At 37.7% G+C, this 15,941-nt stretch overlaps 1 protein-coding gene across 18 annotated transcripts in view; it reads right to left on the minus strand.

The window, feature by feature from the left end:
* The window catches only part of PHF21A (PHD finger protein 21A), a 159,333-nt gene extending 143,429 nt beyond the window's left edge, over positions 1-15,904 (minus strand). For 13 of the 18 annotated variants that reach the window (XM_019656448.1, XM_019656445.1, XM_019656446.1 and 10 more), the window contains exon 1: positions 15,652-15,904. The gene's annotated coding sequence lies outside the window, so the exon portion shown is untranslated. The other 5 variants (XM_019656435.1, XM_019656433.1, XM_019656432.1 and 2 more) reach the window with 4 other exon arrangements.
* Positions 15,905-15,941: the final 37 nt, after the last annotated feature.

A 15,941-nucleotide genomic window follows, 5' to 3' on the forward strand; every position in this document is an offset into this window, starting at 1 on the left:
CTCTCTCTCTCTCTCTCTCTCTCTCTCTCTCTCTCTCTCTCTCTCTTCTTTGTCCTGAGCAGTAGACCAAATGGACTGACCAGCTAATTAATTAGTAGTTTGGACTTTTGAGTTACAATAACTAGTCCCCTACTGCCTTGATGCTGAGTGACCTATTGCAAGCTGCATCAATATCTTGGTGCAAAAAAATGCTTGTATCACTAAGGGTTTTACTAAAATGCCCTGAAATACTTTTCAAAGTCTCTGTTAAATCTGACATATTCCCAGGTACTTTCTATTTCTCTCAGAGGTATTCACAAACAAGAACTCATAGATACACTTTCCCATCCATTATCTTTTCTCACCATGACATTTCAGGAAAATACTCTCCTTTACAGCTAAGCTGTTCCTGTATTTACTCTTTTCCCATAAACTTTTACTGGGACTGTAATAATAATAACAATGATAATAGCAGCTACTGCTTATCAAATGGCTTAAGACTTCCCCATTTCATCTTCACATCAATCCAAGGAGGTTGGTATTATCATCCCTATATCATAGAGAAAGAAACTTAAGTCCAAGTGAACAGCACAGTGCTTGGTATACAGCATGTACGAGAGACATTTTTGTTGAAGGGAGCTTAAATATAAATAATTCATCCAAGGTCACACACTCAAATTTTAAGTGGTTGCACTGAAATTCCAATCCAGGGGTCAGACCCCAAAGCTAAAGCTCTTTTCCCACTATACATTTGTGGGAAGGAAGGAGTCCAGAATTAAAGGTAAGTAATAATATCTAATAACAGCTGATATTTATTTAGCACTTACGATGTGTCAGGCACTTCTCACAGTGAACACATTAACTAATTTATTCCTCCTAACCACCTCAGAAGGTGGGTAGTATATTTATTCATGTTTTACAGATAAGGAAACTGAGGCAGAGACACAAAGAGTGAGGTGATTTGGCCATGGTCACAGAGCTAGTACAGGGCACAGCCAGGATTTGAGCCCATGCAGACTGGCTCCAGCTCCAGTGCCGATACTGTGAGCTGCCATGCTAAAAACTTCCCTTCACCTCAACTGCATGAAAACAGAACTTTTAACCTTTTCAACAAAATTACTAAAATTGTAAGCCTTCGTACTTGGACTAATTGAGAGAAAACTGTAGTGCTTTTCTAAGCATGCGCACCAGACTTCTTTACAGGCACACAGGATATGCCCCTGGTGATTAGATCATTACACTGTTCAGGAAGTGGCACACTGTAAATCTGGTTAAGAGCCCCTAGCCCATCTCTCTCCACACTCAGACCCGCACTAACCATGCACTGCAAGAAACAGGCAATTCAGAGATGTCCCAGTGCAATCTTCTATAAAATGAATGTCACTCTGGAAGTATCCAAGTGTGTATAGTACCCTTCCATCACCCTTTCTTCTTCTTCCCAAACACCATAAAAAAAAAAAAACACCGCAAAAGGAATGAATGAGTCTAAACTACTTAAAAATCATAACAAATGTCCAATGATAACTACAAATTTAAATGAGAAAAAAATGCAGCACTCTCATAGTTTTGTAACTTGTCCAAATTCTACATTCAAAAACCAGTAGGCCTCTTTGAAAGACTCAATTCTTAAACTACCTTATTATAAATATGCCTTGAAGAGTGCAGAGAAAAGCCCATTTTTGCCTCAGATTCTGCATATCTTGATATGCATATTTAAAATAAGAATCATTACTGCTGCACTACAAGTTATTAGGCTTTTCACCCTAATGTCTATTAGTATCACAATGTATTTGATAACATAAATAAAAATATTAAGCATGGATTTAGTATTTTTATATTAACATGTAACAGATACAGAAAATAAATACACAGAAGAACAGAACTGGACCTAGAGGTACTGAGAACTTGACACAATGAGAACAGGAACTATTGCAGCTCCTTCCATTGACATCGTAAAGTTGCCACATTTTCTGGGCTCTCTTTTGAATTAATGTGGCATCTGTTCCAAGTACAGCATGCTAACATTTTACTAAAAGATATTTTCATTCTACATTGTATCTGGTTTGCTTTTGATTTGAACTCCTGTTTTATTTCAGTGGTCATTATTTCTTTATATCAACTTGTCAATTTGGCATTCTTAATCTATTTCCCCAAGCACAAAAAGGATGGGAAGGAACCATCAGCTTAAAACCCTCTAACAGCAATAATTACAATATGCTTTGCATATAGATTAAATAAAGAAAATAAGCAGCACAAAGATTTCTGTTGGCTTTTTAGTATCAGGTCTTGATAAGTTAACAGCATCTGTTCCTTTCAGAAAAAGAATTCTGCTGGGGTTGTGGGGTGGGGGGGAAGGAGAAAGAGAAGTAAACAAATACTAAATAGAATAATTTCAAGTTACAAAGTTTGGTCTCCATGAAATGATGATTTCAATAATTTTCACATATCCAATTCTATCGAGTGATAATTGCTTTTTAAGACATCCTCAAAAATGCTGCAGCAAAAAGCCAAATACAACCACTTGTACTTAACATGCGTGCTGCATACTCCACAATGTTACGTCATATCAGGCACAGAGAAGACGCTTACCAAGCCATCCTGCATTCTATAAACTGCCTAACAACAACAGAAAAAGGCACTGCCATCTCCATAGTGGGAGTAGGTGCTGTCCGGGGGTAGGCAGCCTTTTTTTTTTTCCCCTTTGGTCAAGCCTGAAGAAAACAAATAAGGCTTATATTTCTGTCTTTTAAACCCACCTCTCTCAAGGCCTTTACGCTCAATCTTTAGAATTAAAATGCTGCAAAAGATCACTCCAACTTAAAAGCCCCACACCTTGTACCAACTGTCCTTCAGGTGTCCCCATGGTTTCCTCTTCTGCAAAAGAATGGCCTATCTAGAGCAATAGTGTCTAAGTGGGTACACCCACCCTGGGGAAGGAAGGGGGCCATGAGAAGACATTATTACAATTTATATTTTAAAATATCATCCTTTTTTTTCAAATTTCCTGTACATTCTATAACATACATAAAATACTAGGTTCAGAAAATTATATATAAATATACATTTACTGGTAGCCATAATTTTTTAAAATTTGGAGACTACAGGTTAAGAAGACAGAAACTAAAATAAGAGAGTCAGGAAAATTAGGCTCTGACATTAACGTACTCAAATTCTTGTCTCTGCCTCAGTCTTACCATCCATGACATGAACGGAGCCCCTTATACATTTATAAGACTATTATGAGAAATAATAAAATACTTTATGGCATGGTCTGAGCCACACAAAATGAAAAGCACATATGAATGCTACCAGTGAGAAATACTCTTAACTTGGCTTGTTAAAACTTTAACGATACTATAGGTTAAATAAAGTGCTCCGCGCTATCAGATCCAATTCTTGGAATTTTAAAGCCAGGCTCCAGCACTTCACTAAATTTGCGTCTCAAGAAGCATAAAGCACCTTAGGTACAATGAGTGCATTCTAGTATTAGAAAGGCTTTTTAAAAAAACTCCTATAATGAAAAAGTTATTACCTATGAAATAAAATTTTTTAATTTAAAAATTATGAAGGTGAATTATGACTAATAACCTTACCAACAAGTTAAAACTCTCAAAGCCAGAATCAGAAGATTATATTTAATGTAGATTATAAGGCCTTGAGTCTGCCTTTTTTATATAATGCCAGAAAAAAAATTATTGGCACTTAATAAATTATTGGCACATCCAATAATTTACCTTTTCTTTTCTTTAGGGATACGGATGGGGGTGAGGTCAGCCAACACTGCTCACATGAAGATGTGACCAGGACAAATTCCCGTGCAGGTATCTGTATGCTGATGAAGCAATACTGAGTTTTTATTAATTAAAATATTGCAAGCATTTTCTTGGTTTAAAACCCTACTTTACTTTGTAAATACTGAATGTCTCCTAACAACCAAGAAGTTTAAAAAAAAAGTTATCTGAAACCAAATCTCTTTATAAGTAGCTATCAGAATAAAATAGCAGAATTTAATTCTGAAAATGATGCCTCCTAAATTACTTGCACAGGACAGAAAACAATGTTGTCATTTTAAATTGGTTAACATTTTTTAAAGTTTTAAAAATAACAATGACTATCTCTAAGGCATTGGGCACAAGTAAAAAGTAGTTAAAATGCTTTCTGCCCATAGGTAATAATCATTCTACGGTATTAGGTTTATAATCTCAATGTAAAAATCTTAACCCACCTCTCTCCTGCCAACCTCACTCCCACTTCCCACCTGAGCCTTATTTTAAAAAATAGCAAGTTTTAAAAATAGCCACCTGAAAAAAAAAAACACAAAAAAACAAATTTCAAGAGAGTATCATGGTATAATTCTATTTTTAAATATTTATATATTATACATACTGAAATACACAGGAGAGTTTAAAAGTAGAATGGGAATAGATAACTTAAATTTTCTCCTTTACACATATCTATATTGCTAGAATTACTTTCATAACTCAAATGCATTGCCTTTATATTTTTTAGAGGAAAGGATACTTGTCATCAAATCCTCTAAAATGTTGATAGCTACATAAGGACTAATCAAAACAGCGAATGTAAACTACATATTGCACCTACTAAGAAAACGTGTAAAATAACCATGCTAACGTGCCCAACTTCCAACCTTCAAGAAAAAGGTGCCAGACCCCACTCCCACTGATGGGCACATCCCAAATGCCTTCATTTCCACTCCATTCCAATGCTTAGTATTTCCAAAATAATTCAACCGAACCCAAACCAAAATCAAAATGAAACATTCTCAGAATGATACCTCATCGCTGTGGCCATTTCAGTAAATTGAAAACTTCTTCAGTAATTCACTTTCTATGGAATTATATAGTTTAATATAGTATTATGGTCACTTAATAGGAGAGGCTCTGGAATCAAACCTGGGCAGAAATTTAGGTTGTATCATTTCCTACCTATGTGATTCCAGGGAAGCCTTCATTTTCTCATCTGCAAAATGGGGGGAGGGCAATAATAGTAAATCCTCAGAATATTGCTGTGAGGATTAAAATTAAATAAGATATGTAAAAATACTTACCATTACACATAATAAAATACGAAATGTTAACTTAGTATTATTATTAATATTATAACAATAGATAACCTTAAGGTATGAAAACTATTCACAACTTGCCAAACATTTAGTCTTATATCTGTCTATGCCATTTCTCTAAAGTTGGTACATTAACACACAGAAATATTTTCAACATGAAAGCCCATAATTAAAACTTTTTGTTACCAGAACACACCAATATACTTCTGATATTTGTATGTACATATAGGTATACACACACACACACACACACACACACAAATTCATCAGCATATGCTGTCAAGAACTATGCTGTAAACACATGTTAAGAGCTTGTCTAGGGTCGGCCGAGTGGCTCCGTTGGTTAAGAGTTGACTTAAGAGCGCGAGCTCTGAGCAACAGGACCGCCAGTTCGATTCCCACATGGGCCAGTGACGCTGCGCCTGAGCTGAGCTGTCATTGAGCTGCCAACAGGTGGCAGGATGTCTCAGCTGATATAACAAGGAGATTGCCTGTTCGATGGTGGGCTACACCCACCTGCAACTAAGACTGAACTGGCACCCTGAGCTGAGCTGCCACCCGATGGCTCAGTGGATAGAGCGTGTGCTCTTAACAACAAGGCTGCTGATTCGACTCCCACATGGGATGGTGGCTATGCCCACCCGTAACTAAGATTGAACACAGCACCTTGAGCTTAGAGGCCACTAGCTGCCGACGGGAAGCCAGATGGCGACTGGCGCCCTCCACAACTAAGGCTGAAGAACAACTTAGCTGGTCCCCTTCCCCAATTCCCCAACACTGTTTCCCTCCCCTAATTCCCCAATAAAATCTTAAAAAAAAAAAAGCTTGTCTATTGGCCATGGTGGGGGGTGCGGGGGGTGTCCAGATCACAAATTATGATTCTAACTCATATATTTAAATTTCTAAAAATATTAACATTAACATGACGTAACAAATATCTTAAAACCCCGCCATCTATTAGTGATGAAAAACTCAATTTATGTACTACTTTAGTCTAAAAAGTACATTTATGAGGACAACCTCATCTAATCCTTTCAACAGCATAGTGAAGCAGGCTTTTACTACTGTGCCCATTTTGCCTCTGGGAAAGTTACAGCCCAGCAACGGTGAATTTCCCAAAAGGGCACAGCTCGTGACGGGACTGGTCTTAAAGCCATGTCTTCTGATATCACCACAACTGTTTCATTTACACTGGCCTGGGACATTTCATTTAAAAAAAGATAAAAAATTGTGCTCGGTAATTTAGGTGAGTCCAAAGACTCTATAGGGAATAACACATCTGCCAGTTTTACTCTCATTTCCTTTGCTTATTTCCAACTTTAGTATTTCAGGAATTACACAAATGCATGTAACTATAAAACGCAGATAAGGAGAATTCATACAAACCTGCTATTTCCTGCACTGGCCAATTAATACCAGAAACCATTTTCCCTTCTATTTAGCCCTTTGTATTTAACTTCTTTGTAACCATTGAATTTATTTCATTTTAATATTAGGTCTTGAAAAGACAAGTTCATAAAAATAAATAAATAAAACCATTCACAATGTGGAAACACATCAGACCAGATACCATAAATTTTGACAGGTCTTAAAAAAACATCTATTTAATGTCTAACGTACAAATATTAACAAATTTCAGTTCACATTTAGGAGGAAAAAAGGTTAATATTACAGAGGGTTGGTTTGTTATGTAAACAAGTACTTAAATTATTACTACTAAAGACAGAGTTTTCTTAAATAAACACAGCAGCCCTCAGCAATAATATCTGAGGAACTCTGCACATGAGGAAAAGCTGGAGTATATTACTGGCCAGGCAGGTAAGAAACACACTTCCCTTGATTTTACACTCAAAGCTAATACATCGCAACTTCTGCTTACTTTTTTCAATATTCCCAGGTGTCCCATTCTCTTCTCAAAAAGCTAAAAGGGACCAGCCATGCAGATAAAAATACTCTACATATTTTTCAGACCCTAAAAGAAGTTAAGAGTGTCCTAAAAGAGAAAACTAATGTAAAGGCTTATGATTTTTTTGAATCTAACATTTTATATAAGTACAACTCACAGACCCGAAACTAGTTCCTTTCTGGGGCCGCTCAATGGCCTCCAATACATCAATCCTGTAACAATGAACTGTGGTGCTAGATTGGTTCATGTTTCTAAACACAACAGATTTTTTTGCGCATTTACATACACTGTGATGTGAAGAACATTTTTGCAGCGTCTTATTTTCATTAATCAACTAGTTTGGATATGCTACCAGAGCAAACATTATGAACAAAGAAATTTTCATTATCTTTTGAACTTTCCAAAATCAACCAAAGGCTGTGGTACAGTGGCATCGAGTAATTAAGAGGCAAAGATGAATCTGGTCAAAATGCTGCTACCGGCTGGTTGTCTACTTTGGGCATATATTGATCACTTAGGGAGACAACGGCTTGCAAAAACATTTTATTTACAGCAAAAACTTCTAAGGAATTGCTACAGCATTACTATAGGCCAGAAATCTCAAGGTCTTGTTAGAACAGCCTGGGCTTCTGATTAAATAATAATATAAAGAAAGAAGAAAAAACGTGAAGTATGCTATTTTTTTAAATAACAATAACCACTACTACTCCTGCTGCTGCTGCTGCAAATTCTAAACATTTACTGAGCCTTTATTATGTTCCAGGCACTGCGCTAGGCACTGTCACAAATTTTAACATTTAGTCCCTGCAACAACACTGATATTAGTTAATAAAGTAAAGTATTAAAACCTTCAGGACAGAAACTTAAATTTTATAAATGAAAATATGAGCAAATTATTAAATTTCTCTACCTTTCAGATTACACCTTTAAGTATTAAATTTACACTAAAAATTTTATTTTCAGAATTCTATCTTCCATTTAAAGAATACTGATTCAAGATGTTGACAATTATTAAAGAATCAAAACACTCTGAACTTAAATATTAGCACACACACACACACACACACACACAAATCCTTCCATTCAACTTTAAATACTGAATAAACTATCCCCATTCAAATAAAATAGAATAGCATATACATATCAAGCCCTACAATAATAGGCTTCTAATGCCCATACTAGCAATCAATAATGATGTAATTATGAAAAGACCTATATCATCACAGACAAAAAAATTTACAATTTCTAGGTCAAGTTTTGAAATATATATACACACACATATGCTGTTTTATATATAAATCTTGGAGTAGCTGATAAACAAAAAAAGAAACTAAGATAAATTAAAACACGAAGGTGTTTCTGAAGACTCACTTTAGGATATCAGCAACATAATAATTATGACATTAGCAATCAAACTTTACTTAGCAGAAAGTTCTTAGAGGCTTGGGAAGCTATGTATAAAATGGAGTAGACAAGAGGGAAGGGTTCCCTGTGCTGTATAAATCAACTACAGGTCCCAGCATGCAACGCTCCAATCTGGAGTTAAGCAAAAAAAAAAATCGCAATGCATCCTGGGACTTGTAGTAAGTAAACCACTTTACCCTACCACACTGTAAGTTTCAAGAAAGTCTGAACTATCTAGCACAATTTGACTAGATCTTATTATCAGGGCCTAGTTAAATTCAGATCTAATTTGTTTGCTCTCTGCTCTGGCAGAGTTTCTTTAGCACATAATGGGGGGAAAATCAATTAATATTTAGATCAACATTTTCACATTAGAAGAAACTTCTGGATAAGCATATAAAAAATGCTTAAAAAGCAGAAAGATTTGATGTAATTTTAAAATCATATTTAAAAACATAATTTTAAAAACGATTTTATAAAGTTTCGTTGGATCAGTTTCAAAGCACTCGATTCCCCTCCCTACCCCCCAAAATTTTTAATTGTTTTACCAGATTTTCTCTTAACAGTCTTTCAAGTTGTTTTATAAATAAGTTTTCTTAAAGAAAATTCCCATAAGAAAACATTTCCCATACTCTACTACTGCCCACTAGGAAATATATTTTTATAGTAATACAATACATATGACACCATCACACGCACGCAAAAACACGGTAATAACTTAAGTTCCTATTTTGTCAAGTCCTAACTCAAAATTTATGCCTTCCACTCTTACCCCTCACCTCCCACACACGTGTCTGAAAAAAAACACTTAGAAAAATGTATTCCAACTACAGACCCATTTCTCCCTACAGACCTCTTCTAAAAACAGGGATTTTTTTTTTTTAAGCTATCAGTAACATGTCCAAACCCAAATAGAGAACTTGAAGCTGCAGTTTATGTATATACTGTTTCTACACACACCCCTATTTTCTGTAAGAGTGAAGGAGGTGGCTGGGAAAGAACTATGGGCAATCTGCATCAGGAGGCCTAACGCAGGTGGTGGGTTATTTTCAGGCAACAGCACCTTCACAAACATGCTGAGGAATACAGTCCAAGAAATTCCTAACAAGAAAAGATAAGCTGGCAAACAAATTTAACACAATCCAGCTAAAAATCACCTGCAACACATGCTACTACATTTCACCATAAAAGTGACAGGCTACTACAGGATCTGAAGCTTCATCAATACAACATACTGTCCATAAGGCCAAAGAGAGCAGTTGCCATGGTTACTATCACCCACTTTTATCAGGAAATTATTGTCATTACACTGAAGTTTTTGGTACTTATTTAAAATTAAAAAAAAAATAGTTTGGGGCTCTCACTGTTAATTGAGTGAAAGAATCAACTACAGTTTGATTTGTAAGTGTGCTGCTTTAGAGATACACATGGTTAACAATACTTGGATCTGCAGTAGAAAAAAAATCAATTCCTTTCTGCTGCTCCTTCTCCTCAAGTACTGACAGTTTGTATTCTCAATGCAGCCAAAACAATAAAACAAAACCCATCTTTTTGGCTTCTATGTTTAAGTTATTTTTCTCCCCTAGGCCCACAGACAGAGTCAAAATAAAACCTAGATCATCAACCTGTTAGGGCCCGTCCCCTTCCTATCTCCGCATTACCAGCTCACTTTTTTGTCTACCTAGAAGCAGAAAAACATTTCTATAGATGATCCCAAAATACAGGAAAGAATAGTTTCCTTTAATGAGACTTGCTCACTATTTTATTTATAAAAGGGGGGGGGGGCCTACAGTGTATTGGAGTGAGAGAAGTGGAGGGGTATTCAAACTGTCAAACAAGTGTCTAGTGTAAGGCAGTTGCTTTAGAAAAGCCCAAAAGATGACTGAACCTCACATATTATCTCTAAAAGGTAATAGTTCACCACCACCCCAGTTTAAGGCTGAATTGGTAGACAAGTAATATAAAAGCTATTCTTATAAGTCTATTTCAACATCATTACAAAAGATAACTGTTCAAAAATTTGATATACAAATTAAGTATTACATGAAAGCCTACAAAATATTATAGTATGTCCACATATACACACAAACACACAAAGAAGAAAACATATGCTATTTAAGAAATAATTATCTATAATAAATTGAACACAGTGTTAACAAATTACCTCTTTTAAAAAATAATCTCAAAGCAGCAAAAATGCACACCTGGTAAAGTTAAAGTGATCAGAATATATTGCTATGCTCCCTTAAGAACACTTAAAGCCCACAAAAAAGCACATGTACAAAAGTTCCTGAGAAGTTAACATAAATCATTAATATTTCCCAGCACAGATTAATATGAAGATTCAAACATGTTTTAAAAAATCAGCTCTGAATACAGATATAAAGGAATTCTGTCAAAGGTTAGAGACCTAAAACTTTAATCTCTTCCTTTTCTCTTCTGAATAATAATTAAATACAAAAGCCTTCAGCAATAAGACATTAAGGACACAAAATTTAAAAGCACATTAATATAACCTTAACTTCAGTATTTCCTCAAGAAAAGCTTTAGTATTCACTGTCTGTGGAATGGAAAAGTAAACAGTACCCTGAGAGGTTTCGTTTTCATCTAAACAGTTAAATGTTTTTCTCACTCTTCACAGAAGCAAGTTTCTACATTTAATTACTAATTGGGGCTATTTCATAAAGAGCAGTTATTTCTTAAATTTAACATATTACACCTTTTGATATGTTCATAAACACAGGGACTCCCAATTATTCATATTTTATTTTATTTTGGTCCAAAATTATAAGCAGAGTCTATTAAGAAAGCCACAACTCAAGGCTCTGAGTTTCAAACTTTTGGGTTATTTTTACACAAAAATATTTCAGTGTACTCCTCTAGATTTTAATAGTCATTTCCTCATGAAACCCTCTAAAACAGAAAAAAATGATATACACATGAACCTAATACTAATGCATACAGATATACATCTTGTTCACTTTGAAAGAGGTTTGAAAGCTTTATTTAGAATTTTTCAGAAAGTTAGCAGAATCAATCAAAATAATCAAAACCTTAACAGTGACATCTGTTACCATGTGTGTAAATAAGAGTCCATAGAAGAATCCGGGAATTTAAATATTCACTAAAATCAACTACTATCACATCAATGGAGAAATGAAGAAAAACTAATAGGGGATACACATCTCACAAGATCTACAAAAGGAAAAATGATCTTTTTCTTGAATTATGAGAAACTGCCTAGGCAGCATTTTTTAAACAAAGCTTCAAAACTGTAACAAAGAGCTTTTTGGTAACCACAGCAGTATTAAAGAAAAGAAAAAAAAATCATAAGGTGTTCAGGGTGCACTTTTTATGTATACACTCACTTCCCAAAAGATATGGCAAAAGTTAACATTTTAAAGACAGAAGCTTCTGTCCATGTATTAATTAGCTACCTATCTCAACAACTTAATATCTGCATGGCTTCTGACAATTTACAAAGAATTTTCACATGTTATAATCTCATTGCATCTTACTGAGAAAAAAGTACAACCTTATGCCTAGAAAACAGACAAAGTTCAAAGCAGGTCCATCAAATTTTCTACACATTCCTAAGTTTTTAAACTTTGATATAAAACTTTACAAGCCACCACAGTAGCGTATTTCCAGTGATAAACCAATTCACCTAACACTAACAAGAGTTTCAAACGACCTTGTGCTGTAAATGCTATGAAACTACTTTTATCTTTATGGAGTATTGTTAAGTGTTACTAATGTATATATCAGCAGTGACCTACACCCACAGATATAACTTTACTTATAGTTCAAGAATCTCACTCTTTGGAGGCCAACTCAAATACATAAACCATATATATTTATAAAGTTGAGTGCCTAATAATTTATCTATTAGGGTCACTGTTCATCAATTCAAGAAAAAAAATAAACACATAACGTCTCAAATTTTCCCCACACAGTATCTTTCTAAAATCTGAAGTACTTTATATCTTATTTGCATTATTATAGGGGGGGTCACAAAACCTAAAGTCCCAAGTCATACAAACTACTTTTGTTGATAGCCATTCCTCATAATTTTTTTTTTAAATGTGTCCAACACCCCACTCATCAATACAAGACCAACTCCTCTTCAAAATAAAATAATTCTAACAGCACTCTGTACCTAAGCGCAGCACCCATAAGCTATCCACAATAACAAATCTACTCTGTATATTGTAAGAAGGTAAAGAGCAGTCAAAGATTTCAGTTTCAGCTAGCAAACGTAATTTATTAATGGAATTTTTAAATGGACTTACTCAAATCTCTCTGGAACTTTAAGGTGTTAATCCTGTTGCTTAGTTGAAGCTAAGTAGAGCTGTCATAAGTAGCAAGACCCTGAAAATTCAGTTTGCTTAATCTTGCTGTAGCACCTCCTGCTGGATAGCAATTAGAGCTCTTCATGTAAGCAGAAGAAGAGTATTTCTAAGGCAGCTTCTTCCAGATGATTGAATGGGGGAAAGGATGGACTCTTCAAAGCTAAAAGAAATAGGGCCCATCCATCACTTATGCCTCTTAAAAATAAAATCTGGCTTAGGTAGGAGTCTTTTTAATCTGTTAGTATCTCAGTTCCATAAAGACCTGCCTGAGTCCAAAGTGTAAAATGCTTAAATAAAGCTTGCAAAATTATCTGAAAACTATGTTAAAAAGCCTTCAAAAGCACTCAAGCAAAAGACTATTATGGCCAGCCAAGCAATGCCAGTTATACTGCAGATACTATTATGTTAACAAAAGCAAAAGTCTGACAAAAAGAAAAGCACCTGGAGTATTTTTAACATTAGCCAAAAGTTTGTGTTTTGAAAATTTTCTGCACTATTACTATGGTTTTCACTTAAGGATAGCTATACATCTACAGAACTTTTAAGTACAGAATTTTTTTAATAAATATGTGTAACTGCACACAAAAATTCCCCCTTTGCCATCAAAAAGTATGTCCTGAGATTTTAAAATGCATTCTTCAAACATTTTAAATAGCCCCTAATGAGCTTGTTTTAAGCCCACAATGTAGATACCATATACAAGTGGAGAAAGAAAAAGAGAATAGGAACTTACCAAAATCAAAATGAATAACAGTATTTCCAGTACAAATGTACTAACAGTTTCCTACAATACTGTGAAACCAAGTAAATTGTGAAACTTAAAAAAAGGGGGGAGGGGGCTAGTCTTCAAAACCAAGTGAAACGCTGACCTATTTATTTCTACTGCCCAAACATAAGTGAACACCAAATATAAACAAACATCATAAACACTGAAAAGTACACTTAGCTGTCTTAGCCCCAATTTCAGTCTCTTTACCAGGCCCTCAATGAAGCTACAGATGTTGATGAGCATCCTCTACATAAGGAGATATTCCAGCTCCCCGCCCTAAAAAACCCTATAAAGTGTGACTGTAAAAATGCTTCCTTCCTAGAGTGCACAACTCCTTTAAAAAAAATACAAAAAAACTTTCATCGGCCCAAATTAATCTGATTCTAATATTCAGCTATCAATTATTAATATATAAATGTTCTTCTTTCTCCAATGTCCCCAGCTAAAGCATCATTCCTGACACCTATTTTAACAAAAATGCACAACTTGCTCCCCGGCTAGGGGGCAAATCTTTGAAATCCAAAACACAGCCACAAAGTTCACTGTCAAGGCCAGTGCTGAGGCCCACACACGGCCGGACCTCAACTCACATTTGAAATTCTAGAAAGCCACACATGCAGAGAGAGACATCATTTAAAAACAACACAGTGTGGACGTGCAGAGTGAGATCCTCTACTTCAAGACCTAAACAAAGAATATTTCAACATATGACCGGAATATGATGACACCAGATTCACCAATGAAAACAAAACCTACCGACCATGAGCAGTCGTAACCTCATCTCAACAACTCAACTACTTAGAAATCACTCTCGGCACATCTGCACCCCACAACCGGCGTGTGGCCTTCTCCCGGGGTGCAAGCCACAGACAAAGTTGAAAGGAGACATTCTTCCCCCGGTGCCCAATCTCGATATCAACCCCTCCCCTACCAGGGCCACCTTGCTGCTACCCACCATCGCGAACGTGGTCAGGGGAAAAAAAGAAATCCTAACAGCACCGCTCAGCAGAATAAAGAGACCAAAGAGAGGATGACGAGAAGTGTTGGGAACTGCGTGCACGACGGGGCTGGACCAAACGGAAAGAGTCCCACTCCGCGCGCCCCTCCCCCCGGCGGGGGCGCGGGCGGGGGAGGGGCGGCCGCGGCCCCTCTCAGAGCGGCCTGCCAGCCCCGGCCCGCGCGGGGTCCCGGGGGCGCCCCGCTGCCGCGGGCGGCGGGGTAGAGTGCAGGAGGGCCGGCCCCGGGGTGAGGGGTGCAGGCAGACTCTCCGGAATAACAAGTTGCAGAAGAAGAAGAATAAGCGGAATTTCCCCAACGCTGCTCCGGCCACCCAAGACAAATGCACCAACACACACACCAACACACACACACTCGGCCCGGCAGCGTCAGCAGCCGCAGCTCTTTTTTTTTTTTTTAAACCAGATCCCTCAGTCACCAAACAAGATGGTTTTCCAAAAAAAAAATAAAATAATTAAAAATAAATAAATAAATAAATAATCATAATAAAAACTTCCCCCCGACAGCATCCCGGGGAGGGGGGTGGTGATGAAAGAGCCAAGGGGACCATCCCCCCGGCCGAGGGAGAGCCGAAGGGGGCGGACAAGGCTCCGCGCCCCCCGCCCCCGCCGGAGGCCCCCTCCCCGGCCCCCCGCCGGGACAATGTGACGCCCCCTCCCCGCCACCCCCGGTGCGCCGCCTCTGTCACCCGCTCCGGCCCTGCACTCAGCGCCCAGGCTCCCGAGGCTGCTCATAAACTTACTTCCAATTTATCCTGGGGAGGGGTGGAGGGCAGAAGGGGAGGAAGGGGGAGAGACAAGGTTTTTCCATTGTCTTTTTTTTAGGGGGGAGGAATAGGAAGGGCACGCAGGGGGGCGCCCCAAAGGGGAAGTTATTGCTCAAATCTCAAGTTGACTGAGGGGTCCTGGCTAGAGCACCCCCCTTTCCCTCCCACACACCCCTCCCCTCCCCCTACCTCCCCCCACAACAAACTCCAAGCAAGCAGCCCCTGTTCCTCCCAGAGACAAACACCAGAGACAAGACAGAGAGAAAAGGAGAGGGGGAAGGGGGGAGGGAGGGGAAATAGAGCTACTCAAGAAAAAAAAAAGAGAGAGAGAGGAGAGTGAGGAGAAGAGAGAATGGAAAAGCTGGGATACTGCACCCTCCTGCTGCTGGCTGGCTGTCCCCCCTGGCAGCTGGAGGCAGGAACTCTGAGCAGTAGAAGCAGGAGGAGGAGGAGGAGGGAACTCTTCTTCATGGGGAGGGAGGGAGGGAAGAAGCTGGAGCTGCTGCTGCTGCTTCTGCTGCTGCTCTGGGCCTCTCGCACTTTTTAGATATTAGTGTGTTAAGATGGTAGGTTGTTCCCTTCTCCCTCCTCCTCCTCCTCCTCCTCCTCTCCTCTCTCTCTCTCTCTCTCTCTCTCCCTCTCTCTCCTCTCCCTCTCTCTCTCTC

Source organism: Hipposideros armiger, unplaced genomic scaffold, assembly GCF_001890085.2.
Source record: "Hipposideros armiger isolate ML-2016 unplaced genomic scaffold, ASM189008v1 scaffold_258, whole genome shotgun sequence".
NCBI classification, from domain to species: domain Eukaryota; kingdom Metazoa; phylum Chordata; class Mammalia; order Chiroptera; family Hipposideridae; genus Hipposideros; species Hipposideros armiger.